The sequence below is a fragment of the Prunus avium genome, chromosome 4 (genome assembly GCF_965620075.1).
Source record: "Prunus avium chromosome 4, drPruAviu1.hap1.1, whole genome shotgun sequence".
In the NCBI taxonomy this organism is placed as follows: Eukaryota; Viridiplantae; Streptophyta; class Magnoliopsida; order Rosales; family Rosaceae; genus Prunus; species Prunus avium.
The window spans coordinates 9166390-9193723 of NC_142287.1; the positions used below are offsets into that span (position 1 = coordinate 9166390).

General features: G+C 40.4%; 1 non-coding gene across 1 annotated transcript; it reads right to left on the bottom strand.

The window, feature by feature from the left end:
* Window positions 1-8520: 8520 nt before the first annotated feature.
* LOC148294748 (small nucleolar RNA R71) lies at window positions 8521-8627 on the bottom strand. Its single transcript, XR_015835634.1, has one exon. It is a non-coding gene; the product is annotated as a small nucleolar RNA R71 (small nucleolar RNA).
* Window positions 8628-27334: the final 18707 nt, after the last annotated feature.

Sequence of the window (27334 nt, forward strand, 5' to 3'; positions counted from 1 at the left end):
TCTGGCAATTGGATTTCACTCAAAACTCACCAAATGACTCCTCCCCCCATATTATGATGTTGCACAAGTTTGGGGTTCCATCCGGAATCAATAGGTGTGAGAAATTGGACAATCCAAGTTCAACGGCAGTTCGTTCCTAATTGGAGTGGTTGGTGTATTCCACACTTATAGCAACTGGATTTCACTCAAAACTCTCAAATGACTCCTCCCACCGTATTATGATGTTGCACAAGTTTGGGGTTTGATCCGAAATCAATAGGTGTGAGAAATTGGACAATTTATGTTCAACGGCAGTTCGTTCCTAATTGGAGTGGTTGGTGTATTCCATGCTTCTAGCGATTGGATTTCACTCAAAACTCACCAAATGACTCCTCCCCCCATATTATGATGTTGCACAAGTGTGGGGTTCCATCCGGAATCAATAGGTGTGAGAAATTGGACAATCCAAGTTCAACGGCAGTTCGTTCCTAATTGGAGTGGTTGGTGTATTTCACACTTATAGCAACTGGATTTCACTCAAAACTCGCCAAATGACTCTTCCCACCGTATTATGATGTTGCACAAGTTTGGGGTTTGATCCGAAATCAATAGGAGTGAGAAATTGGACAATTCAAGTTCAACGGCAGTTCGTTCCTAATTGGAGTGGTTGGTGTATTCCATACTTCTAGCAATTGGATTTCACCCAAAACTCACCAAATGACTCCTCCCACCATATTATGATGTTGCCCAAATTTTGGGCTCGATCCGAAATCAATAGGTGTGAGAAATTGGACAATTTAAGTTCAACGGCAGTTCGTTCCTAATTTTAGTGGTTGGTGTATTCCATACTTCTAGCGATTGGATTTCACTCAAAAGTCACCAAATGACTCCTCCCCCCATATTATGATGTTGCACAAGTGTGGGGTTCCATCCGGAATCAATAGGTGTGAGAAATTGGACAATCCAAGTTCAACGGCAGTTCGTTCCTAATTGGAGTGGTTGGTGTATTTCACACTTATAGCAACTGGATTTCACTCAAAACTCACCAAATGACTCCTCCCACCGTATTATGATGTTGCACAAGTTTGGGGTTTGATCCGAAATCAATAGGTGTGAGAAATTGGACAATTTAAGTTCAACGGCAGTTCGTTCCTAATTGGAGTGGTTGGTGTATTCCATACTTCTAGCAATTGGATTTCACCCAAAACTCACCAAATGACTCCTCCCACCATATTATGATGTTGCCCAAATTTTGGGCTCGATCCGAAATCAATAGGTGTGAGAAATTGGACAATTTAAGTTCAACGGAAGTTCGTTCCTAATTTTAGTGGTTGGTGTATTCCATACTTCTAGCGATTGGATGTCACTCAAAACTCACCAAATGACTCCTCCCCCCATATTATGATGTTGCACAAGTGTGGGGTTCCATCCGGAATCAATAGGTGTGAGAAATTGGACAATCCAAGTTCAACGGCAGTTCATTCCAAATTGGAGTGGTTGGTGTATTCCATACTTCTACCGATTGGATTTCACTCAAAACTCACCAAATGACTCCTCCCACCATATTATGATGTTGCACAAGTTTGGGGTTCCATCCGGAATCAATAGGTGTGAGAAATTGGACAATCCAAGTTCAACAGCAGTTCGTTCCTAATTGGAGTGGTTAGTGTATTCCACACTTATAGCAATTGGTTTTCAGTCAAAACTCACCAAATGACTCCTCCCACCGTATTATGATGTTGCTCAAGTTTGGGGTTTGATTCGAAATCAATAGGTGTGAGAAATTGGACAATTCAAGTTCAACGGCAGTTCGTTCCTAATTGGAGTGGTTGGTGTGTTCCATACTTCTAGCGATTGGATTTCACTCAAAACTCACCAAATGACTCCTCCCACCATATTATGATGTTGCCCAAATTTGGGGCTCGACCCGAAATCAATAGGTGTGAGAAATTGGACAATTCAAGTTCAACGGCAGTTCGTTCCTAATTGGAGTGGTTGGTGTATTCCATACTTCTAGCGATTGGATTTCACTCAAAACTCACCAAATGACTCCTCCCACCATATTATGATGTTGCCCAAATTTTGGGCTCAATCCGAAATCAATAGGTGTGAGAAATTGGACAATTTATGTTCAAAAGCATTTCGTTCCTAATTGGAGTGGTTGGTGTATTCCATGCTTCTAGCGATTGGATTTCACTCAAAACTCACCAAATGACTCCTCCCCCCATATTATGATGTTGCGCAAGTTTGGGGTTCCATCCGGAATCAATAGGTGTGAGAAATTGGACAATTCAAGTTCAACGACAGTTCGTTCCTAATTGGAGTGGTTGGTGTATTCCATACTTCTAGCGATTGGATATCACTCAAAACTCACCAAATGACTCCTCCCACCATATTATGATGTTGCCCAAGTTTTGGGCTCGATCCGAAATCAATAGGTGTTCCAGATTGGACAATTCAAGTTCAACGGCAGTAACTTCCTAATTGGAGTGGTTGGTGTATTCCATACTTATAGCGATTGGATTTCACTCAAAACTCACCAAATGACTCCTCCCACCATATTATGATGTTGCCCAAGTTTTGGGCTCAATCCGAAATCAACAGGTGTTCCAAATTGGACAATTCAAGTTCAACGGCAGTTCTTTCCTAATCGGAGTGGTTGGTGTATTCCATACTTCTAGCGATTGGATTTCACTCAAAACTCACCAAATGACTGCTTCCAACATATTATGTTGTTGCCCAAGTTTTGGGCTCGATCCGAAATCAATAGGTGTGAGAAATTGGACAATTCAACTTCAACGGCAGTTCGTTCCTAATTGGAGTGGTTGGTGTATTCCATACTTCTAGCGATTGGATATCACTCAAAACTCACCAAATGACTCCTCCCACCATATTATGATGTTGCCCAAGTTTTGGGCTCGATCCGAAATCAATAGGTGTTCCAGATTGGACAATTCAAGTTCAACGGCAGTTCCTTCTTAATTGGAGTGGTTGGTGTATTCCATACTACTAGCGATTGGATTTCACTTAAAACTCACCAAATGACTCCTCCCACCATATGATGATGTTGCCCAAGTTTGGGGCTTGATCCGAAATCAATAGGTGTGAGAAATTGGACAATTCAAGTTCAACGACACTTCGTTCCTAATTGGAGTGGTTGGTGTATTCCATACTTCTAGCGATTGGATATCACTCAAAACTCACCAAATGACTCCTCCCACCATATTATGATGTTGCCCAAGTTTGGGGCTCGACCCGAAATCAATAGGTGTCAGAAATTGGACAATTCAAGTTCAACGACAGTTCGATCCTAATTGGAGTGGTTGGTGTATTCCATACTTCTAGCGATTGGATATCACTCAAAACTCACCAAATGACTCCTCCCACCATATTATGATGTTGCCCAAGTTTTGGGCTCGATCCGAAATCAATAGGTGTTCCAGATTGGACAATTCAAGTTCAACGGCAGTTCCTTCCTAATTGGAGTGGTTGGTGTATTCCATACTTCTAGCGATTGGATTTCACTCAAAACTCACCAAATGACTCCTCCCACCATATTATGATGTTGCCCAAATTTGGGGCTCGACCCGAAATCAATAGGTGTGAGAAATTGGACAATTCAAGTTCAACGGCAGTACGTTCCTAATTGGAGTGGTTGGTGTATTCCATACTTCTAGCGATTGGATATCACTCAAAACTCACCAAATGACTCCTCCCACCATATTATGATGTTGCCCAAGTTTTGGGCTCGATCCGAAATCAATAGGTGTTCCAGATTGGACAATTCAAGTTCAACGGCAGTTCCTTCTTAATTGGAGTGGTTGGTGTATTCCATACTACTAGCGATTGGATTTCACTTAAAACTCACCAAATGACTCCTCCCACCATATGATGATGTTGCCCAAGTTTAGGGCTTGATCCGAAATCAATAGGTGTGAGAAATTGGACAATTCAAGTTCAACGACAGTTCGTTCCTAATTGGAGTGGTTGGTGTATTCCATACTTCTAGCGATTGGATATCACTCAAAACTCACCAAATGACTCCTCCCACCATATTATGATGTTGCCCAAGTTTGGGGCTCGACCCGAAATCAATAGGTGTCAGAAATTGGACAATTCAAGTTCAACGACAGTTCATTCCTAATTGGAGTGGTTGGTGTATTCCATACTTCTAGCGATTGGATATCACTCAAAACTCACCAAATGACTCCTCCCACCATATTATGATGTTGCCCAAGTTTTGGGCTCGATCCGAAATCAATAGGTGTTCCAGATTGGACAATTCAAGTTCAACGGCAGTTCCTTCCTAATTGGAGTGGTTGGTGTATTCCATACTTCTAGCGATTGGATTTCACTCAAAACTCACCAAATGACTCCTCCCACCATATTATGATGTTGCCCAAGTTTTGGGCTCGATCCGAAATCAATAGGTGTTCCAGATTGGACAATTCAAGTTCAACGGCAGTTCCTTCCTAATTGGAGTGGTTGGTGTATTCCATACTTCTAGCGATTGGATTTCACTCAAAACTCACCAAATGACTCCTCCCCCCATATTATGATGTTGCACAAGTTTGGGGTTCCATCCGGAATCAATAGGTGAGAGAAATTGGACAATTCAAGTTCAACGACAGTTCGTTCCTAATTGGAGTGGTTGGTGTATTCCACACTTATAGCAACTGGATTTCACTCAAAACTCACCAAATGACTCCTCCCACCATATTATTATGTTGCCCAAGTTTTGGGGCTCGGCCCGAAATCAATAGGTGTGAGAAATTGGACAATTCAAGTTCAACGGCAGTTCGTTCCTAATTGGAGTGGTTGGTGTATTCCGTACTTCTAGCGATTGGATTTCACTCAAAACTCACCAAATGACTCCTCCCACAATATTATGATGTTGCCCAAGTTTTGGGCTTGATCCGAAATCAATAGGTGTGAGAAATTGGACAATTCAAGTTCAACGGCAGTTCGTTCCTAATTGGAGTGGTTGGTGTATTCCATACTTCTAGCGATTGGATTTCACTCAAAACTCACCAAATGACTCCTCCCCCCATATTATCACGTTGCACAAGTTTGGGGTTCCATCCGGAATCAATAGGTGTGAGAAATTGGACGATCCAAGTTCAACGGCAGTTCGTTCCTAATTGGAGTGGTTGGTGTATTCCACACTTATAGCAACTGGATTTCACTCAAAACTCCCCAAATGACTCCTCCCACCATATTATGTTGTTGCCCAAGTTTTGGGCTCGACCCGAAATCAATAGGTGTGAGAAATTGGACAATTCAACTTCAACGGCAGTTCGTTCCTAATTGGAGTGGTTGGTGTATTCCATACTTCTAGCGATTGGATTTCACTCAAAACTCACCAAATGACTCCTCCCACCATATTATGATGTTGCCCAAGTTTGGGGCTCGATCCGAAATCAATAGGTGTGAGAAATTGGACAATTTATGTTCAACGGCAGTTCGTTCCTAATTGGAGTGGTTGGTGTATTCCATGCTTCTAGCGATTGGATTTCACTCAAAACTCACCAAATGACTCCTCCCCCCATATTATGATGTTGCACAAGTTTGGGGTTCCATCCGGAATCAATAGGTGTGAGAAATTGGACAATCCAAGTTCAACGGCAGTTCGTTCCTAATTGGAGTGGTTGGTGTATTCCACACTTATAGCAACTGGATTTCACTCAAAGCTCACCAAATGACTCCTCCCACCGTATTATGATGTTGCACAAGTTTGGGGTTTGATCCGAAATCAATCGGTGTGAGAAATTGGACAATTCTAGTTCAACGGCAGTTCGTTCCTAATTGGAGTGGTTGGTGTATGTTAAGCTCATAATTTCATACATATACATGCCCAATTTACTTACTTCTTTTGCTTAGTTCCTATAATTCTAAGTTATTTCCCTCCCTTTGTGTGTTTTGTAGGCCAATAGAGCAAGAGAGCATAATTCATGCAATTCAAGCATGTTAAGGCCTAATTTGGATGAATGGAAGAAGAGCTTAAAAGACAAACTCATTTTGGCTACAGCCCCCTGCCAGTCCAGTTCCGTAGGTCATATTGCAAGCTTTGTTTCAGCAACCTACACAGCTCGGATGAGGCAGCATTCTTCATGAAAGTTGTTCCAATGGGTGTGTACTATAACATATCCAAAATTCAGCCCCATTGGATAAATATGGAGTCTGTTACCTAGCAAACACAGAGCCATGGTCAGGATGGATTTTATCAGCGCGCAAAATGAGTTAGCAATTTGTTTTGGCCTTAACTTCCTCCTCCGACCTTGGATTGGCCCAAATGACATATGGCTGGAAAGAAGACATTCTGAACTTCAATTTCGAGTGCTTAAAGTCCTAATTTGATTAAGCGAAGCCCAAGTTGTAAGCCCTTGAAGTTGCTGGTTATGCTGACCTCAGCATGTGCTGGTTGGATGCTTGGTCATGGTGAGCTAGGTATGAGCTATCATTTCTGGTTGGAAGCTTGGTCATGGTGACATGAAGATGAGCTAGGGCTGCTGGTGGGATCTATTGGTGAAGTGCATCAACCAATTCAGATTTTATAATGCAAGTGTTGTATGCATTAGTGAAGTGCATCAACCAATTCATCTTTTATAATGCAAGTGTTGTATGCATTAGCCATATTGAATTCAGATTTGTCACTCCCCTCTCCCTATAAATACCACATCCATTCCACATTCAAGACACAACAAATCCTGAGATTCACAACCCCCACAATTCACTCCAACCATCCTCAAACACTCTCAAAATCCCAAACACTCCAACAATCACCAAAACAACTCCAGCAAACCTCTCTTCCATTTCCCTACGAATTTCATCTTCCTTAGCCATCACCACTCACTCAAACTCATCCCAAATCACCTCCATATCCTTCATACATCTTTCTAGAAGTGGGGAAGCTCTTGGAGAAGCATTAGAAGTGGAGAAGCACTTGGAGAAGCCCTGGACACCACAAGAACTTCAGAAAAAGGGTTTTTCTACTCTTATTGTATTCATTATGTTTTCTCATTTCTGTTCAAGTCTCTTTTCCATTATGAGTAGCTAAATCCATAACTAGGGCTTCGATGTAACCTAACATGAATATTCTGGGTTTATAAGTTTGGAGTTTCAAGTTTGATTCATGATTCATGTTCTTATTCATTATGCTTATAAGTTAACATGCTTGTTTGAATGATTGATCACCATTAGAACTTGTTTTTTAACTATCTTGGTTTGAATTAAGAGTATACACCATGCTTTAATTCGAATTGAACTATGAATAGGAAGAGTATGTATGGACATTCGACAACAGGGATTAGATACATACTTGGTTGTTTAAAATGTTCTTCTATGCTTAATGGGTTCCTAATGCTTAATTTTAGGTTAGACAACAAATGATCAAATTAGGGAATTAGGAACACAAGGTTAGGACCAAACACCATGGCCTAATCATACTTTAGCTAGAATCAATCTTTGAATCTGAATTAGACTTGTTACTTGAATCTTTATAACCCAGAATTGAATTGTTATGGTGATTCGAATGCCCTAGTCTCAAAATCTGTTTTCCAACTCTTAAAACCACTCTTTGTTACATTTGTTTACTTGTTTTTGTTTGCAATTTCATTTTGCTTCTTTTGTTCAACAATCACAACCACTCTTGTTTTAAATTCTGTTTTAGACATAACCTCCTACTTTCTTGAATTTGGTAATCTAAGTACATAACTAGTTTTAACTTCTCAGTCTTCGTGGGTACGACCTCGTACTTGTCTTGCTATACTACTAATTGCCCCGTACAATTGCGAGTTAACATAATATTAACAACAAATTTTGGCGCCGTTGCCGGGGACTGAACGAAAGTTCTTCCCTGGTTATGTGCCCAAGGTTACCCTATTCTTTTTAGTGTTTCTAATTAATCTAATTTTCTGTTTCAGGTAGTTTATGTCTAAAAATCCATTACTTGAACAAGTGAGGTCTTCGTTCCAACGTTCTAGATCTTTGAACGCAGGACCATCATTGCAACCCAGACGAGTGACCTCTGAAATTCAGAATCGTCTAGAAAGGGAGTTGTCAACTGCAAAAGAGCAAGCTCTTGCTACATTTACAAGTCTTGCTCTCCACACTGAACTTCCCGGTTCTTCACTTTCAAATTCGGAAGCAAGTTCAGACCAAGAAGAAGAAGAAATGATGGCTGCCATTGAGTTCATGGGAGAACTTGATATCCCAACAATTCCAGCATCTCCTTCAAGCATTTTGCTGCCCACTGTAGCTCGAAATTATGAGCTTAAATCTTCTCATCTTAATATGCTGCCTTCCTTTTATGGTTTACCTAATGAAGATCCATTGACTCATATAAAGGATATTTTTAATGTTGTGAGTTCTTTTCCCTTGACAGGTGTGACAGAAGATCAACTTCGAATGAGAGTGTTTCCATACACTTTAAAGGATAAGGCGAAGTATTGGTTGAATTCTTTGAAGCCTGGTTCACTCACTACATGGTCTGCCATTCAAAAGAAGTTCCTGGAAAAATACTTCTCCACGCAAAAGACCGACATGCTTAGGGACAAGATCTTGTTATTTGCACAGCAAGATGATGAATCGTTTTGTGAAGCATGGGAGAAATTCAATGGGTTGCTCAACCAATGTCCTCATCATGGGATTCCATTGAAGCTTCAAATGCGTATGTTTTATAAAGGACTAACCCCTTCTAGTCATAATATAGTCACCAATTTTGCAGGTGGTTCTTTTAAAACCAAAACTCCAGAAGAAACGTACGAACTCTTTGAGGAGATAGCAATGGAGACCCAACATACGGATACAAGAGGTAAACGTGTTATTAGTGGTTCTAATGATGCTTCTAGTGTGCAGATTTCAAAACTGGAACAAAAGCTAGATGCTCTTCTTGCATTAAACTCAAGAAGCCCTCCGAAGGAAGTGTGTAGCATTTGTGAATCTCATGACCATGCTACCACAGCTTGTCCACTTGGGGCTGGATATCCAGAATTTGTGCAAGAGCAAGCTAAGTTGGTAAATTCCTACAACCAAGGTCCAAGAAATGATCCATACTCTCAAAGTTATAATCCAGGTTGGAGGAATCATCCAAACTTTTCATGGAGAAATACCCAGAATCAAGCAAATCCCCCTTCATTCCAAAGGCCACAACAATCATCATCATCATTGGAAGATATAGTGAAGCAGATGGCAATCAACCAATCCAATTTTCAGCAAACTACACAAGCTGCCATCTCCAAATTGGAAGTCCAATTAGGCCAAATAGCTGCTGAAATAACTCAAAGAGTGCCTGGGAAATGGCCAAGCCAAACTGAGATCAATCCAAAGAACCCAGAAGCCAAGGCCATTCATGTGCTCAGATCAGGTAAGATCATTGATAATAAAGATGATTCTAATCTTTCAAATGATGTTGTGATTGTAGAAAATGAAGAGGAGGAGACCATGGCCACGGAAGGAGAACAACTCAAAACTTCTCAATCTGCTCCTAAGGCCAAATCAGATTCTCAGAAATCCGATCAATTCCAATTGCATAAAAGGGATGACAAATTTGTGCCACCACATCTTCAAGAAGATAGATACGTGCCACCCGCTCCATATGTTCCACAGATTCCATTTCCAGGCCGTCTTAAGAAAGCAAAGCAAGATAAGGCTTTTAAAGAGATTTATGATATTTTGAGTAAAGTTAATATCAATTTGCCTTTGCTTGATCTTATTGAACAGATTCCTGCATATGGAAAATTCATCAAGGACTTGAAAACTCACAAGCTCAATTTCGCTCCAAATGAAGGAGTAAAGCTCGACCAGAATGTAAGTGCTGTATTGCAAAGGAAGCTTCCACCAAAACTAGATGATCCTGGCAGCTTTGACATTCCCATTAACATTGGAGGCAAGAAGGTTGGAAGAGCCATGTTGGACTTGGGAGCAAGCATCAATGTTTTGCCATATTCAGTTTATCAAGAGCTTGGCTTAGAAGGGATGAAGAAGACTTCAATGCGACTTGAACTAGCTGATCATTCTATAAAATATCCAAAAGGTATTGTAGAAGATATTCTAGTTCAAGTTAATACACTAATTCTCCCTGCTGATTTTGTAGTGATGGACATGGAAGACAATCCAAATGGAGATCGTGTTGATCCCATTCTCCTAGGCAGGCCATTCATGGCCACTGCAGACACAATCATCAAAGTGAAAGATAGCACTCTCTCCATGACTGTTTTGGGTGAAACTGTTGAATTTAAAATGCTTAATGCTCTATCTCAACCTTCTATCTCTCTTGATTCTTGCTTTTCAATTGATGTTGTGGATCATGAGGTTTCTTCCAAAATTTTGCAGAGGAAGTCTAATGATGCTCTAGAAGCTGTCTTAACACAAGAAGAGGAAGATCTTTGTGAACCGGAGTTCCAAGAAGTGGTGGCTGCCTTAGAAGTGTTTCCGCCATACCCACCATCCTTTAGGCCACCAATCGAGCCTCTTGGACCATCATCCACGAAATTGGAGCCATCCATTGTCATCCCACCAAAGCTAGAACTTAAACCTCTTCCCAATAATCTTAAATATACATATTTGGGTGCTAACGAAACTCTCCCTGTTATAATTGCTGCAGGTCTCTCCTCACATGAAGAAGAGAGCTTAATTAAAGTTCTAAAAGAGCATAAAACAGCCATTGGGTGGACCATAGCAAACATCAAAGGAATTAGTCCAAGCATGTGCATGCACCGGATTTTAATGGAAGAAGACAGCAAACCATCTCGTGATGCCCAAAGGAGGCTAAATCCCAACATGAAAGAGGTGGTTAGAGCTGAAGTTTTAAAGCTACTCGATGTAGGAATCATCTACCCAATTTCAGATTCTAAGTGGGTGAGCCCTGTGCAAGTTGTTCCAAAGAAGTCCGGAATCACCGTTGTGAAGAATGAGAAGAATGAGCTAGTTCCTACACGAACTGTCACTGGTTGGAGAGTTTGCATTGATTACAGGAAGTTGAACACATCCACTAGAAAAGATCATTTCCCCTTACCTTTTATTGATCAAATGCTTGAACGTTTATCTGGCCATGCTTACTATTGTTTTCTTGATGGTTTTTCAGGTTATAATCAAATTCCCATTGCTCCGGAAGACCAAGAGAAAACCACATTCACATGCCCATTTGGTACGTTTGCTTATAGAAGGATGCCATTCGGTTTATGCAATGCCCCAGCAACTTTCCAAAGATGCATGATGTCAATCTTTTCAGATATGGTGGAACGATTTATTGAGGTATTTATGGATGATTTTTCAGTTTTTGGTTCCTCTTTTGATAATTGTCTTCACCACTTGTCTCTAGTGCTTAAAAGATGCCAGGAAACAAATCTGATTTTGAATTGGGAGAAGTGTCACTTCATGGTGAGACAAGGCATTGTACTAGGCCATGTGATTTCAAGCAAGGGAATCGAAGTGGATAAAGCCAAGATCGACCTCATCTCAAATCTTCCACCCCCTACCTCTGTTAAAGGAATTAGAAGCTTTCTAGGTCATGCTGGATTCTATAGAAGGTTCATCAAAAATTTCTCAAGCATTACAAGGCCATTGTGTAATCTCCTTGCTAAGGATGCTGTTTTTGAGTTTAATGAAGCTTGCATGGAAGCTTTTTCTACCTTGAAGAGGGAGCTAACTTCAGCCCCTATTATCATAGCTCCGGATTGGTCTTTACCATTTGAAATAATGTGTGATGCCTCTGACTTTGCTATTGGTGCAGTTTTAGGTCAAAAGAAGAACAAGCTGCCCCATGTGATTCATTATGCTAGCCGGACCTTGAATGATGCTCAAATCAACTACTCCACAACAGAGAAGGAGTTGCTTGCTGTGGTTTTTGCTTTAGAAAAATTTCGTTCTTACCTTGTTGGTTCTAAAGTAATTGTTTATTCTGACCATGCAGCCCTTAGATACTTGCTCACTAAGAAGGATGCCAAACCACGCTTGATTAGATGGATTCTCTTGCTGCAAGAATTCGATTTGGAGATTCGAGATAAGAAGGGATGTGAGAATGTGGTAGCTGATCATTTGAGCAGAATTGTGGTTGAAGAAAAAGGAGGAGCTGTGCTACCCTTGAATGAGACTTTCCCTGATGAACAACTATATGCTGCCCAAGTCAAAGAGCCATGGTATGCTGATTTTGTTAATTATCTTGCTTGTGGTGTTCTTAGAAATGATCTAACTTCTCAGGATAAGAAGAAGTTCTTTTCCATGGTGAAACATTATGTATGGGATGAACCTTTCTTATTCAAGCATTGCCCGGATCAACTCATCAGAAGATGTGTTCCAGAAGAAGAGCAAGAAAGCATACTTAGGCATAGCCACGAATTGGCCTGTGGAGGTCACTTTGGAGCTAAGAAAACAGCACTTAAAATTCTGCAATCTGGTTTCTTTTGGCCCACTCTATTTAAAGATGCATTTAATTTTTGTGTTAAGTGTGATAGGTGCCAAAGGATGGGGAACATAAGTCGCAGGAATGAAATGCCATTGAATAACATACTTGTTGTGGAGCTCTTCGATGTGTGGGGTATTGATTTCATGGGACCATTCCCATCTTCCTTTGGTTATACTTACATACTTGTTGCTGTTGATTATGTGTCTAAATGGGTGGAAGCCATAGCCACCAAAACCAATGATTATAAGGTGGTGCTGAAGTTCTTGAAGGATAATATTTTCACAAGGTTTGGTACTCCAAGGGCTGTCATTAGTGATGGAGGCAGCCACTTCTGTAACAAGCCATTCGAAGCACTCATGAAGAAGTACAACATCACCCATCGAGTCTCTACACCATATCATCCGCAAACTTCTGGTCAAGTGGAAATAAGCAATAGAGAAATTAAGCACATCCTGGAGAAGGTGGTGAACAATACAAGGAAAGATTGGGCAGCCAAGCTCAATGATGCATTATGGGCTTATAGGACAGCATATAAGACTCCCATTGGAATGAGCCCTTATCGTCTTGTGTTTGGGAAAGCTTGTCACCTGCCAATGGAGCTTGAACACAATGCTTTTTGGGCCATCAAGAAGTTAAATTTTGATCTAGACAAGGCAGGCCATGCAAGAAAGTTTCAGCTGAATGAATTGGAAGAAATTAGACATGAGTCTTATGAGAATGCAAAGCTTTACAAAGAACGAACCAAGAGTTACCATGACAGAAACATTCAACGGAACGAGTTCTCCAAAGGTATGTCAGTTCTTTTGTTTAACTCACGTTTGCGTCTCTTTCCAGGAAAATTGAAGTCTAGATGGCAAGGCCCATTCACCGTGGTCAATGTTTCTCCCTATGGAGCTGTGGAGATTCAAAACCCTAAAGATGGCTCGACTTTCAAAGTAAATGGACAACGTTTAAAGCCATTCTATGAGGGAGTTTCAGCTGGCATCCAAACTGGCCATGTGGTAGATCAACTTCCCTTCGTACCATCAACTTAGCTGATTGCACAATGTCTTGCCAAGACAGTAACTAAGGCGCTTCTTGGGAGGCAACCCATGTGTTCAAGAAGAAGGTGCTTGGTAGCAATCGACCTAATCGCATCAAGGGGGAGCATTTCAATCCTTTCTCTTTACTTGTTATTATTTTAAATTTCTGTTTTTTTTTTTTATAAAAATTTAAAAAAAATAAAAAAATTTAAAAATTTAAAAAGATTTTTCATATGAGCTAACTTATGGTAACTCCAGTGAGCACTTCCGTCAATACAGTGTCTAGGAGTTCTTTAGGCGACACCTTCGGTGTCTAAGAAGTTTGGGTTTTAAGCGGGACCATTGTGACCCCTCCAACCTTCCCGGATCCCCTGGCTGTGTTTTCTGAGGCCCTTAACTGGTCATCCATGAGTTGCTTATATATTCATTTTTTTTATTTTTTATTTTTCCTAAACCTTCTTCTAAACTTTTCCCTTTATCATTTGTTTGTTCTCAATCATCTTTTGTATGCTTTCACATTGAGGACAATGTTCAATTCAGGTCTGGGGGGAAGGTTTTCAATTTCAATTTTCTTATCCATTTGTGTTTTCAATTTTCGTTCTCTTGTCACTTTTTTTTTTTATTTTTTTTATTTTTATTTTTTTTAAATTTATTTAATTTTTTTTAAAGAATGTCATACAATCAATGCTATGGAGCTGCTATTTGAGGTTTTCATATTAGAATTTTGCACTTCACAAAGCTTTTGCTCTTAGAATTCTGGTGGCTAAAGTACCACGCTCAAATTCTTGAAGGAAAATAGTGGAGACTACCCTAGTGAGCTATATCGAGCCTAATTGCTTTCTTGAGAGGGTTTAAAGTGTTCTATTTCTCATCCATACTTATTTTCTTCAATTCACTCTAATTGATCTCATTATTCCATTTTGATTGAATACTAAGGATGATTCTCTTTTGCAGATATCATGTGCTTGCTCTCATTCATGAATGAACTCATTGAAGTGATGCTAGGCTATGTGTGCATAACCATTCTATGTGCTTTCTTTTCACCCTACCTATATGTGTGTTCCATCAACCCTCTTGAAGCCAAACACTTAAAGCCTTTTCTTCTATCACCCTCATCATTTCCCTACCTTTGTATCTCAATCTGAGATACTTGACCTATTGTAGCCATACCCTATAGCTTAGAAATATACCAAGGTGTGCCAAGATAAAGTTTGAAGCAAGGAAGTTGCAGCCATGTACCTAAATAAAGATGATGTGAATCTGTGCAATGAAGTTAATGAAGATGCAGATCAAATCAACGAAGATGAAAGTGTTTCGATTTGATCTAAGTGTGAAAAATAAAGTCTATGCCAGGAGATACCATGAAGTTTGCTGCCATGCCAATCTAAATCAATGATGCCTTGCAGATTAATGAAGCATGCAACCTTGGTATGTTCTTAAGTTATTTGTTTTTCCTTCCAATTCTTCCATTTCCCCTAAACCTTAGCCTTTCATTACAACATTGTGAAAGACCTAGCTGATCTTTGAGGATGTATTCATGGGTGCTGGTAAGTATGTGTGTATCTCTATTCTTAGTATTTAATTCCTTTCATGAGATCTAACCAAATTTGTGCTTCTATTTTATACACTCACTTATGCTTTCTTGAGAGAATTAAAACATAGGTTCTGAGTAATTGAGTGTTATCTGTGAGAATTAGAGTCGAAGCATGTTCTCTATTCAAGGTTTGAGTGTGCTTGCTTTGAAACTGTGTGCCTTTGAGCTATAGCTTCCACTTGTACACACTGATTGATGACCTATCTTGGCAACTCTATGGTGTTGGAGGTATGACTAAAACTTTCTTTCATTTTCATTAGTTGATTTCAAAGTTGTTTTTCTAACCATTTTGTTTTGTAGAGTTTGAAAAACGTTTGTGGGTATCGTATCTGTTAAACCCTCAGGAGACCACAACTCCTCCTACTAGGGATGCCTAGAGGTTTAAAGGCTTGTTGCATACGCTCAATGCAATCGAGTTACCTACAAAAGTGGTCTAGTTAACTTCTTGTTTTGTTTTTATCTTTGTTTCTCTTTTGTTTTGCTCGAGGACTAGCAAAATCTAAGTTTGGGGGTGTGTTAAGCTCATAATTTCATACATATACATGCCCAATTTACTTACTTCTTTTGCTTAGTTCCTATAATTCTAAGTTATTTCCCTCCCTTTGTGTGTTTTGTAGGCCAATAGAGCAAGAGAGCATAATTCATGCAATTCAAGCATGTTAAGGCCTAATTTGGATGAATGGAAGAAGAGCTTGAAAGACAAACTCATTTTGGCTACAGCCCCCTGCCAGTCCAGTTCCGTAGGTCATATTGCAAGCTTTGTTTCAGCAACCTACACAGCTCGGATGAGGCAGTATTCTTCATGCAAGTTGTTCCAATGGGTGTGTACTATAACATATCCAAAATTCAGCCCCATTGGATAAATATGGAGTCTGTTACCTAGCAAACACAGAGCCATGCTCAGGATGGATTTTATCAGCGCGCAAAATGAGTTAGCAATTTGTTTTGGCCTTAACTTCCTCCTCCGACCTTGGATTGGCCCAAATGACATATGGCTGGAAAGAAGACATTCTGAACTTCAATTTCGAGTGCTTAAAGTCCTAATTGGATTAAGCGAAGCCCAAGTTGTAAGCCCTTGAAGTTGCTGGTTATGCTGACCTCAGCATGTGCTGGTTGGATGCTTGGTCATGGTGAGCTAGGTATGAGCTATCATTTCTGGTTGGAAGCTTGGTCATGGTGACATGAAGATGAGCTAGGGCTGCTGGTGGGATCTATTGGTGAAGTGCATCAACCAATTCAGATTTTATAATGCAAGTGTTGTATGCATTAGTGAAGTGCATCAACCAATTCATCTTTTATAATGCAAGTGTTGTATGCATTAGCCATATTGAATTCAGATTTGTCACTCCCCTCTCCCTATAAATACCACATCCATTCCACATTCAAGACACAACAAATCCTGAGATTCACAACCCCCACAATTCACTCCAACCATCCTCAAACACTCTCAAAATCCCAAACACTCCAACAATCACCAAAACAACTCCAGCAAACCTCTCTTCCATTTCCCTACGAATTTCATCTTCCTTAGCCATCACCACTCACTCAAACTCATCCCAAATCACCTCCATATCCTTCATACATCTTTCTAGAAGTGGGGAAGCTCTTGGAGAAGCATTAGAAGTGGAGAAGCACTTGGAGAAGCCCTGGACACCACAAGAACTTCAGAAAAAGGGTTTTTCTACTCTTATTGTATTCATTATGTTTTCTCATTTCTGTTCAAGTCTCTTTTCCATTATGAGTAGCTAAATCCATAACTAGGGCTTCGATGTAACCTAACATGAATATTCTGGGTTTATAAGTTTGGAGTTTCAAGTTTGATTCATGATTCATGTTCTTATTCATTATGCTTATAAGTTAACATGCTTGTTTGAATGATTGATCACCATTAGAACTTGTTTGTTAACTATCTTGGTTTGAATTAAGAGTATACACCATGCTTTAATTTGAATTGAACTATGAATAGGAAGAGTATGTATGGACATTCGACAACAGGGATTAGATACATACTTGGTTGTTTAAAATGTTCTTCTATGCTTAATGGGTTCCTAATGCTTAATTTTAGGTTAGACAACAAATGATCAAATTAGGGAATTAGGAACACAAGGTTAGGACCAAACACCATGGCCTAATCATACTTTAGCTAGAATCAATCTTTGAATCTGAATTAGACTTGTTACTTGAATCTTTATAACCCAGAATTGAATTGTTATGGTGATTCGAATGCCCTAGTCTCAAAATCTGTTTTCCAACTCTTAAAACCACTCTTTGTTACATTTGTTTACTTGTTTTTGTTTGCAATTTCATTTTGCTTCTTTTGTTCAACAATCACAACCACTCTTGTTTTAAATTCTGTTTTAGACATAACCTCCTACTTTCTTGAATTTGGTAATCTAAGTACATAACTAGTTTTAACTTCTCAGTCTTCGTGGGTACGACCTCGTACTTGTCTTGCTATACTACTAATTGCCCCGTACAATTGCGAGTTAACATAATATTAACAACAAATTTTGGCGCCGTTGCCGGGGACTGAACGAAAGTTCTTCCCTGGTTATGTGCCCAAGGTTACCCTATTCTTTTTAGTGTTTCTAATTAATCTAATTTTCTGTTTCAGGTAGTTTATGTCTAAAAATCCATTACTTGAACAAGTGAGGTCTTCGTTCCAACGTTCTAGATCTTTGAACGCAGGACCATCATTGCAACCCAGACGAGTGACCTCTGAAATTCAGAATCGTCTAGAAAGGGAGTTGTCAACTGCAAAAGAGCAAGCTCTTGCTACATTTACAAGTCTTGCTCTCCACACTGAACTTCCCGGTTCTTCACTTTCAAATTCGGAAGCAAGTTCAGACCAAGAAGAAGAAGAAATGATGGCTGCCATTGAGTTCATGGGAGAACTTGATATCCCAACAATTCCAGCATCTCCTTCAAGCATTTTGGGATGTTTGGATATCAGTCAAAACTCACCAAATGACTCCTCCCACCATATTAGGATGTTGCCCAAGTTTTGGGCTCGATCCGAAATCAATATGTGCGAGACATTGGACAATTCAAGTTCAAACGCAGTTCGTTCCAAATTGGAGTGGTTCGGGTAATTCATAGTTCTAGCAATTGGATTTCACTCAAAACACACCAAATGACTCCTCCCACCATATTATTATGTTGCCCAAGTTTGGGGCCCGATCTGAAATCAATAGGTGGGTGAAATTCGACAATTCAACTTCAACGGCAGTTCGTTCCTAATTGGAGTGGTTGGTGTATTCGATACTTCAAGCGATTGGATTTCACTCAAAACTCACCAAATGACTCCTCCCACCATATTATCTTGTTCCCCAGGTTTTGGGCTCGATCCGAAATCAATAGGTTTGAGAAATTGGACAATTCAAATTCAACGGCAGTTCGTTCCTAATTAGAGTGGTTGGTGTATTACATACTTCTAGCGATTGGATTTCACTCAAAACTCACCAAATGACTCCTCCCACCATATTATGATGTTGCCCAAGTTCTGGGCTCGATCCGAAATCAATAGGTATTCCAAATTCGACAATTCAAGTTCAACGGCAGTTCGTTCCTAATTGGAGTGGTTGGTGTATTCCATACTTTTAGCGATTGGATTTCACTCAAAACTCACTAAATGGTTCCTCCCACCATATTACGATGTTCTCCAAGTTTTGGTCTCGATCCGAAATCAATAGGTGTGAGAAGTTGGACAGTTCAAGTTCAACGGCAGTTCGTTCCTAATTGAAGTGGTTGGTGTATTCCATACTTCTAGCGATTGGATTTCACCCAAAACTCACCAAATGACTCCTCCCACCATATTATCATGTTGCCCAAGTTTTGGGCTCGAACCGAAATCAATAGGTGTGAGAAATTGGACAATTCAAGTTCAAAGGCAATTCGTTCGAAATTGGAGTGGTTGGGGTAATTTATAGTTCTGGCGATTGGATTTCACTCAAAATATACCAAATGACTCCTCCCACCATATTATGATGTTGCCGAAGTTTTGGGCTCGATCCGAAATCAATCGGTGTGAGAGATTGGACAATTCAAGTTCAACGGCAGTTCGTTCCTAATCGGAGTAGTTGGTGTATTCCATACTTCAAGCGATTGGATTTCACTCAAAAGTCACCAAATGACTCCTCCCACCATATTATGGTGTTGCCCAAGTTTGGGGCTCGATCCTAAATCAATAGGTGTGAGAAATTGGACAATTCAAGTTCAACGGCAATTCATTCCTAATTGGAGTGGTTGGTGTATTCCATACTTCTAGCGATTGGATTTTGACTCAAAACTCACCAAATGATTCCACCCACCATATTATGATGTTGCCCAAGTTTTGGGCACGATCCGAAATCTATATGTGTGAGAAATTGGACAATTCAAGTTCAACGACAGTACGTTCATAACTGGCGTGGTTTTTGTATTCCATACTTCTAGCGGTTGGATTTCACTCAAATAGGTGTAAGAAATTGGACAATTCATGTTCAAAGGCAGTTCGTTCGAAATTGGAATGTATGGGGAAATTCATAGTTCTGGCGATTGGATTTCACTCAAAACACCCCAAATGACTCCTCCCACCATATTATTATGTTGCCCAAGTTTGGGGCCTGATCTGAAATCATTAGGTGGGTGAAATTCGACAATTCAAGTTCAACGGAAGTTCGTTCATAATTGGAGTGGTTGGTGTATTCGATACTTCTAGCGATTGGATTTCACTCAAAACTCACCAAATGACTCCTCCCACCATATTATCATGTTCCCCAAGTTTTGGCATCGATCCGAAGTCAATAGGTGTGAGAAATTGGACAATTCAAGTTCAACGGCAGTTCGTTCCTAATTGAAGTGGTTGGTGTATTCCATACTTCTAGCGATTGGATTTCACCCAAATCTCACCAAATGACTCCTCCCACCATATTATCATGTTGCCCAAGTTTTGGGCTCGAACCGAAATCAATAGGTGTGAGAAATTGGACAATTCAAGTTCAAAGGCAATTCGTTCGAAATTGGTGTGGTTGGGGTAATTCGTAGTTCTGGAGATTGGATTTCACTCAAAACATACCAAATTACTCCTCCCACCATATTATGATGTTGCCGAAGTTTTGGGCTCGATCCGAAATCAATCGGTGTGAGAGATTGGACAATTCAAGTTCAACGGCAGTTCGTTCCTAATCGGAGTAGTTGGTGTATTACATACTTCTAGCGATTGGATTTCACTCAAAACTCAACAAATGACTCCTCCCACCATATTATCATGTTCCCCAAGTTTTGGGCTCGATCCGTAGTCAATAGGTTTGAGAAATTGGACAATTCAAGTTCAACGGCAGTTCGTTCCTAATTGGAGTGGTTGGTGTATTACATACTTCTAGCGATTGGATTTCACTCAAAACTCAACAAATGACTCCTCCCACCATATTATGATGTTGGCCAAGTTTTGGGCTCGATTCGAAATCAATAGGTGTAAGAAATTGGAAAATTCAAGTTCAACGGCAGTTCGTTCCAATTTGGAGTAGTTGGTGTATTCCATAGTTCTGGCGATTGGATTTCATTCAAAACTCACCAAATGACTCCTCCCACGATATTATGATGTTGCCCAAGTTTTGGGCTCGATCCGAAATCAATAGGTGTGAGAAATTGGACAATTCAAGTTAAAAGGAAGTTCGTTCCAAATTGGAGTGGTTGGGGTAATTCATAGTTCTTTGGATTGGATTTCACTCAAAACACACCAAATGACTCCTCCCACCATATTATGATGTTGCCCAACTTTTGGGCTCGATCCGAAATCAATAGGTGTGAGAAATAGGACAATTCAAGTTCAAAGGAAGTTCGTTCCAAATTGGAGTGGTTGGGGTAATTCATAGTTCTTTGGATTGGATTTCACTCAAAACACACCAAATGACTCCTCCCACCATATTATGATGTTGGCCAACTTTTGGGCTCGATCCGAAATCAATAGGTGTGAGAAATAGGACAATTCAAGTTCAAAGGAAGTTCGTTCCAAATTGGAGTGGTTGGGGTAATTCATAGTTCTTTGGATTGGATTTCACTCAAAACTCACCAAATGACTCCTCCCACCATATTATGATGTTGCCCAAGTTTTGGTCTCGATCCGAAATCAATAGGTGCGAGAAATTGGACAATTCAAGTTCAAAGGCAATACGTTCCTAATTGGAGTGGTTGGTGTATTCCATAGTTCTAGTGATTGGATTTCACTCAAAACTCACCAAATTACTCCTCCCACCATAGTATGATGTTGCCCAAGTTTTGTGCTCGATCTGAAATCAGTAGGTGTGAGAAATTGGACAATTCAAGTTCAACGGCACTTCGTTCCTAATTGGAGTGGTTGGTGTATTCCATATTCAAGTGATTGGGGTAATTCATAGTTCTGGCGATTGGATTTCACCCAAAACACACCAAATGACTCCTCCCACCATATGATGATGTTGCCCAAGTTTTGGGCTCGATCCGAAATCAATAGGTGTTCCAAATTGGACAATTCAAGTTCAACGGCAGTTCGTTCCTAATTGGAGTGGTTGGTGTATTCCATACTTCTAGCGATTGGATTTCACTCAAAACTCACCAAATGACACCTCCCACCATAGTATGATGTTGACCAAGTTTTGGGCTCGATCCGAAATCAACAGGTGTAAGAAATTGGACAATTCAAGTTCAAAGGCAATACGTTCCAAATTGGAGAGGTTGGGGTAATTCATAGTTCTGGCGATTGGATTTCACTCAAAAGACACCAAATGACTCCTCCCACCATATTATGATGTTGCCCAAGTTTGGGGCACGATCCGAAATCAATAGGTGTGAGAAATTGGACAATTCAAGTTCAACGGCAGTTCGTTCCTAATTGGAGTGGTTGGTGTATTCAATACTTCTAGCGACTGGATTTCACTCAAAACTCACCAAATGACTCCTCCCACCATATTTTGATGTTGCCCAAGTTTTGGGATCTATTCGAAATCAATAGGTGTGAAAAATTGGACAATTCAAGTTCAACGACAGTTCGTTCCAAACTGGAGTGGTTGGTGTTTTCCATACTTCTAGCGATTTAATTTCACTCAAAACTCACCAAATGACACCTCCCACCATAGTATGATGTTGACCAAGTTTTGGGCTCGATCCGAAAAAAAACAGGTGTAAGAAATTGGACAACTCAATTTCAAAGGCAATTCGTTCCAAATTGGAGTGGTTGGGGTAATTCATAGTTCTGGCGATTGGATTTCACTCAAAACATACCAAATGACTCCTCCCACCATATTTTGATGTTGCCCAAGTTTGGAGCACGATCCAAAACCAATAGGTGTGAGAAATTGGACAATTCAAGTTCAACGGCAATTCGTTCCTAATTGGAGTGGTTGGTGTATTCATTACTTCTAGCGATTGGATTTCACTCAAAACTCACTAAATGACTCGTCCCACCATATTATGATGTTGCTCAAGTTTTGGGATCGATCCGAAATCAATAGGTTTGAGAAATTGAACAATTCAAGTTCAACGGCAGTTCGTTCCTAACTGGAGTGGTTGGTGTATTCCATACTTCTAGCGATTTAATTTCACTCAAAACTCACCAAATCACTCCTCCCACCATATTATGATGTTGCCCTAGTGTTGGGCTAGATCCGAAATCAATAGGTGTAAGAAATTGGACAATTCAAGTTCAACGGCAGTTCGTTACTAATTGGAGTGGTTGGTGTATTCCAAACTTCTAGCGATTGGATTTCACTCAAAACTCACCAAATGACACCTCCCACCATAGTATGATGTTGACCAAGTTTTGGGCTCGATCCGAAAAAAAACAGGTGTAAGAAATTGGACAACTCAACTTCAAAGGCTATTCGTTCCAAATTGGAGTGGTTGGGGTAATTCATAGTTCTGGCGATTGGATTTCACTCAAAACATACCAAATGACTCCTCCCACCATATTTTGATGTTGCCCAAGTTTGGAGCACGATCCAAAACCAATAGGTGTGAGAAATTGGACAATTCAAGTTCAACGGCAATTCGTTCCTAATTGGAGTGGTTGGTGTATTCATTACTTCTAGCGATTGGATTTCACTCAAAACTCACCAAATGACTCGTCCCACCATATTATGATGTTGCTCAAGTTTTGGGATCGATCCGAAATCAATAGGTGTGAGAAATTGAACAATTCAAGTTCAACGGCAGTTCGTTCCTAACTGGAGTGGTTGGTGTATTCCATATTTCTGGCGATTGGATTTCACTCAAAACTCACCAAATGACTCCTCCCACCATGTTATGATGTTGCCCAAGTTTGGGGCTTGATCCTAAATCAATAGGTGTGAGAAATTGGACAATTCAAGTTCAACGGCAATTCGTTCTTAATTGGAGTGGTTGGTGTATTCCATATTTCTGGCGATTGGATTTCACTTAAAACTCACCAAATGACTCCTCCCACCATATTATGATGTTGCCCAAGTTTGGGGCTTGATCCTAAATAAATAGGTGAGAAATTTGACAATTCAAGTTCAACGGCAGTTCGTTCCTAATTGGAGTGGTTGGTGTTTTCCACACTTCTAGCGATTGGATTTCACTCAAAACTCACCAAATGACTCCTCTCACCATATTATGATGTTCCCCAAGTTTTGGGCTAGATCCGAAATGAATAGGTGTAAGAAATTGGACAATTCAAGTTCAACGGCAGTTCGTTCCTAATGGGAGTGGTTGGTGTACTCCATATTTCTGGCGATTGGATTTCACTCAAAACTCACCAAATGACTCCTCCCACCATATTATGATGTTGCTCAAGTTTTCGGCTCGATCCGAAATCAATAGGTGAAAGAAATTGCACAATACAAGTTCAACGGCAGTTCGTTCCTAATTGCAGTGGTTGGTGTATTCCATAGTTCAGGCGATTGGATTTCATTCAAAACTCACCAAATGACTCCTCCCACTATATTATGATGTTGCCCAAGTTTTAGGCTCGATCCGAACTCAATAGGTGTAAGAAATTGGACAATTCAAGTTCAAAGGCAGTTCGTTCCAAATTCGAGTGGTTGGGTCAATTCATAGTTCTGGCAATTGGATTTCACCCAAAACACACCAAATGACTCCTCCCACCATATTATGATGTTTCCCAAGTTTTGGGCTGGATCCGAAATCAATAGGTGTGGGAAATTGGACAGTTCAAGTTCAACGGCAGTTTGTTCCTAATTGGAGTGGTTGGTGTATTCCATACTTCTAGCGATTGGATTTCACTCAAAACTCACCAAATGACTCCGCCCACCATATTATGATGTTGCCCAAGTTTTGGGGTCGATCAGAAATCAACAGGTGTAAGAAATTGGAGAATTCAAGTTCAAAGGCAGTACGTTCCAAACTGGAGTGGTTGAGGTAATTCATAGTTCTGGCGATTGGATTTCACTCAAAACACACCAAACGACACCTCCCACCATATTATGTTGTTGCCCAAGTTTTGGGCTCGATTCGAAATCAATAGGTGTAAGAAATTGGACAATTCAAGTTCAACGACAGTTCGTTCCTAATTGGAGTTGTTGGTGTATTCCATAGTTCACGCGATTGGATTTCACTCAAAACTCACCAAATGACTCCTCCCACCATATTATGACGTTGCCAAGTTTTGGACTCGATCCGAAATCAATAGGTGTGAGAAATTGGACAATTCCAGTTCAACGGCAGTTCGTTCTAATTGGAGTGGTTGGTGTATTCCATAGTTCAGGCGATTGGATTTCACTCAAAACTCACCAAATGACTCCTCCCACCGTATTATGATGTTGCCCAAGTTTTAGGCTCGATCCGAACTCAATAGGTGTAAGAAATTGGACAATTCAGGTTCAAAGGCAGTTTGTTCCAAATTCGAGTGGTTGGGGTAATTCATAGTTCTATCAATTGTATTTCACCCAAAACTCACCAAATGACTCCTCCCACCATATTATGATGTTCACCATGTTTTGGGCTCGATCCGAAATCAATAGGTGTAAGAAATTGGACAATTCAAGTTCAACGGCAGTTCGTTCCTAATTGGAGTGGTTGGTGTATTCCATACTTCTAGCGATTGGATTTCACTCAAAACTCACCAAATGACTCCTCCCACCATATTATGATGTTGCCCAAGTTTTGGGCTCGACCCGAAATCAATAGGTGTGAGAAATTGGACGATTTAAGTTCAAAGGAAGTTCGTTCCAAAATGGAGTGGTTGGGGTAATTCATAGTTCTGGGGATTGGATTTCACTCAAAACACACCAAATGACTCCTCCCACCATATTTTGATGTTGCCCAAGTTTTGGGCTCGATCCGAAGTCAATAGGTGTAAGAAATTGGACATTTTAAATTCAACGGCAGTTCGTTCCTAATTGGAGTAGTTGGTGTATTCCATACTTCTAGCGATTGGATTTCACTCAAAACTGACCAAATGACTCCTCCCACCATATTATGAAGTTCCCCATGTTTTGGGCTCGATCCGAAATCAATAGGTGTAAGAAATTGGACAATTCAAGTTCAAAGGCAGTTCGTTCCAGATTGGAGTGGTTAGGGTAATTCTTCGTTCTGGCGATTGGATTTCACTCAAAACTCACCAAATGACTCCTCCCAGCATATTATGAGGTTGCCCAAGTTTTGGGCTCGATCCGAAATAAATAGGTGTAAGAAATTGGACAATTCAGGTTCAACGGAAGTTCGTTCCTAATGGGAGTGGTTGGTGTATTCGATACTTCTAACGATTGGATTTCACTCAAAACTCACTAAATGACTCCTCCCACCATATTATGATGTAGCCCAAGTTTGGGGTTCGATCCTAAATCTATAGGTGTGAGAAATTGGACAATTCAAGTTCAACGGCAGTTCGTTCCTAATTGGAGTGGTTGGTGTATTCCATACTTCTAGCGATTGGATTTCACTAAAAACTCACCAAATGACTCCTCCCACCATATTATGATGTTCCCCATGTTTTGGCCTCGATCCGAAATCAATAGGTGTAAGAAATTGGACAATTCAAGTTCAAAGGCAATTTGTTCCAAATTGGAGTGGTTGTGGTAATTCATTGTTCTGGGGATTGGAGTTCACTCAAAACAGACCAAATGAATCCTCCCACCATATTATGATGTTGCCTAAGTTTTGGGCTCGATACGAAATCAATAGGTGTAAGAAATTGGACAATTGAAGTTCAACGGCAGTTCATTCCTAATTGGAGTGGTTGGTGTGTTCCACAGTTCTGGGGATTGGATTTCACTCAAAACTGACCAAATGAGTCCTCCCACCATATTATGATGTTGCCCAAGTTTTGGGATCCATCCGAAATCAATAGGTGTAAGAAATTGGGCAATTCAAGTTGAATGGCAGTTCGTTCCTAATTGGAGTGGTTGGTGTATTCCATAGTTCTGGGGATTGGATTTCACTCAAAACTGACCAAATGACTCCTCCCACCATATTATGATGTTCCCCAATTCTTGGGCTCGATCCGAAATCAATTGGTGTGAGAAATTGGACAATTCAAGTTCAACGGCAGTTCGTTCCTAATTGGAGTGGTTGGTCTATTCCACAGTTCTGGGGATTGGATTTCACTCAAAACTCACCAAATGACTCCTCCCACCATATTATGATGTTCCCCAAGTCTTGGGCTCGTCCGAAATCAATCGGTGCGAGAAATTGGACAATTCAAGTTCAACGGCAGTTCGTTCCTAATTGGAGTGGTTGGTGTATTCCATACTTCTAAAGATTGGATTTCACTCAAAACTCACCAAATGTCTCCTCCCACCATATTATGATGTTGCCCAAGTTTTGGGCTCGATCCGAAATCAATAGGTGTGAGAAATTGGACAATTCAAGTTCAACGGCAGTTCGTTCATAATTGGAGTGGTTGGTGTATTCCATACTTCTAGCGATTGGATTTCACTGAAAACTCACCAAATGACTCCTCCCACGATATTATGATGTTGCCCAAGTTTTGGGCTCGATCCGAAATCAATAGGTGTAAGAAATTGGACAATCCAAGTTCAACGGCAGTTCGTTCCAAGTTGGAGTGGTTGAGGTAATTCTTCGTTCTAGCGATTGGATTTCACTCAAAACTCACCAAATGACTCCTCCCACCATATTATGATGTTGCCCAAGTTTTGGCCTCGATCAGAAATCAATAGGTGTCCGAAATTGGACAATTCAAGTTCAACGGCAGTTCGTTCCTAATTGGAGTGGTTGGTGTATTCCATACTTCTAGCGATTGGATTTCACTCAAAACCCACCAAATGACTCCTCCCACCATATTATAATGTTGCCCAGGTTTTGGGCTCGATCCGAAATCAATAGGTGTAAGAAATTGGACAATTCAAGTTCAACGGCAGTTCGTTCCAAGTTGGAGTGGTT